The 2,361-nt window shown below is 43.3% G+C and overlaps 1 protein-coding gene across 1 annotated transcript in view; it reads right to left on the bottom strand.

The window, feature by feature from the left end:
- The window catches only part of gja1b (gap junction protein alpha 1b), a 6,586-nt gene extending 4,531 nt beyond the window's left edge, over window positions 1–2,055 (bottom strand). Inside the window, exon 1 of the mRNA XM_037685722.1 lies at window positions 1,988–2,055. The gene's annotated coding sequence lies outside the window, so the exon portion shown is untranslated. The remainder of the gene's footprint in view (window positions 1–1,987) is intronic.
- Between the last annotated feature and the right edge of the window lie 306 nt (window positions 2,056–2,361).

Raw genomic sequence — 2,361 nt, 5'->3', positions numbered from 1 at the left:
AAGCTGGACTGAAGCTGGACTGAAGCTGGACTGAAGCTGGACTGAAGTTGGACTGAAGCTCGTTTCAAATGGACTGAGGGGAAATGGAAAACTGTTCTGAGGTCAGATGATTCAAATCTGAAACTGGACACCATGGACACATGGACACCATGTCCTCTGTGCTAAAGAGGAGAGGGACGTTCAAGAGTGTTATCAGCCCACAGTACAAAAGCCTGCCTCTCTGATGGTATATGGGTGCATTAGTGCCTTGGGCATGGGCAGGTTACACTGTAAGGAAAAGCTCCATCCATGCAGGAACATATGAGCAGGTTTTAGAACATGTGCTCCTGTCCAGTCGACTTGTTCAGGGAAGGCCTTGCATGTATCAGCAAGACATGAAACTAAAACCACGGGGCTTCGTACTGGAAGAGTCCAGTTGCTGAACTTTCCTGCCTGCAGTGCAGATCTCCCAACAGTTAAAATTGTTGATGCTTTATAAAAAGAAAGAAATTAACAAAGAAAACCGAGAACTAGAGACCATCTAGAGTTCTTCATCAGACCAGAATGGGACAACATTCCCTCCATGACCTCCAGCAGGTCTGTGAGGTTCAGGTCCTGACAGCTGAAGAGAGGGGGGTCCTGGATCAGCTCTGAAGAGATGTGTTGCTGCCGCCACATTTAAAACGAGCGCACCTCTTTCAAAATGAGTTTGAGTTGTTCACCAGGTTCATGAGATGAATCAGTGGTGTAGTCTACTCGATACGCGAGTAAACCCACTTAAAAGTGTCCAGTGATACATGACATATCATTCGTCACGTGTCATTGATATGTTAAAAGTTAAAAGCTTCTGTAACAATCTGTCTGTCTGCAGCATTTGTTTAGTACATTCCAGAGAATTATTGTATAATTAATACTTCTGTACTTACTACTTAATACTTGAACATGTTTTGCTTTGATACTGTTTTATAAATTCTATACAGTGTTTTTAATAAAAAGCCAACTGTTGTCACAAAGTTTGTTGTTCATTTATTCAAATATAAGCATCAGAGAAATTTGGAACTTTTCGATATGCTTAAAAATCAACTTAAATTATTATTTACATTGTACTAACCAGTGTACTTTGGTTTCTAAGCCCAGTATACCCAGTACAAAAATGTAAACTACTCCACTGAGATGAATCATCTTTAATTTACAACGTTTACATTTGACACAACGTCCAGAACTGGACTTTTTACTGTTCCATTAAAAATAAACACTTTATGAAACAATTATTATTAAAGTTGTTAAAGAGTCTTTGTGATCCTGTTGTTTCAGTCTGCAGGTCCTCAACTCATAATCTGTGGTCCACACTGGGACACTTCAGGAGACAGAGACAGGACCGGACTGTGGACCAGTTGGACTCTAATGGGCCCAATGAGCTGCATGTGCCTCTACTTGTCCTCCGTTAAGCTGCACATGAACTGAAAACAGATTATAGAAAACCCAAGAGTCCAGCTGCAGACAGGACCAGAACCAGATCCAAACAGAACACCAGTGTCCAGAACAAGGACCAGCCCGCCACTTTCTACATGACTGGGTCTGTGACAGAATTGGACTGAACAGAACAATGGAGCTCTGCACTGAGACACTCAGAACCTCCAGGTTCCTTCACTCTCAACTGGGTTTAAAGAGAAGTTCTAGAGGGGACCAGAACCAGAACCAGAACCAGAAGGTTCCTGAAGGACTGGACTCCTAACCCTGAGTGGGTTCTGGTGGTTCTGGAACAAGAACCTTCTCATTACAGCAAAGTTGCTCAACTCAAACTAAATAAACAAATCACAACTAAAAACAGAAGAAAGTTTTAAATTAAAATTAAAAATGTTTAAAAAGGTTTTTTTTTGTTTGTTTTGTTTTTTTAGCGGCTCGGGGTCGATCAAATCAAAACTATTTCTGAGCTTCTCAAACTTTATGGTTCTGAGCAGGTTTCGGTCCGGTTCTGTTGGACCCGCAGACTTCTTAAAGAATTTACCTGGAGCCACAGAGGCAGAATCCGGCCCGGTTCGGATGTCTCCTCCTCCGACTGGGACTGCTGGTTCTGACGGGTCGGGAACAGAAGGAAAAAAGTGAAGCGGACTTGTCAAAGTTCTTTATAAGAACTTCAGTCACCTGATCTCTACGTCAAGACCAGAACCAGGAGGGGGACGGGCTGGGGATCAGAACTGCTCGGGTCGACCCAGAACTCTTCATCATCAGAAACTGCGCTCGGCTTCAGAAGACATTAGTCCTCCAGGAAACGGAGACAAGAAGACATGTCAGGAGACCGAGTGAAAGTCCCACATGTGTCCACAGTCTGTCCCTCATGTGTCCACAGTCTGTCCCTCATGTGTCCACAGTCTGTCCCTC

This window comes from Nematolebias whitei, chromosome 12, assembly GCF_014905685.2.
Source record: "Nematolebias whitei isolate Nwh7 chromosome 12, NemWhi1, whole genome shotgun sequence".
NCBI classification, from domain to species: Eukaryota; Metazoa; Chordata; class Actinopteri; order Cyprinodontiformes; family Rivulidae; genus Nematolebias; species Nematolebias whitei.
Note: the sequence above shows the minus strand (reverse complement) of the source record. Positions and strands in the feature narration are given on the sequence as shown.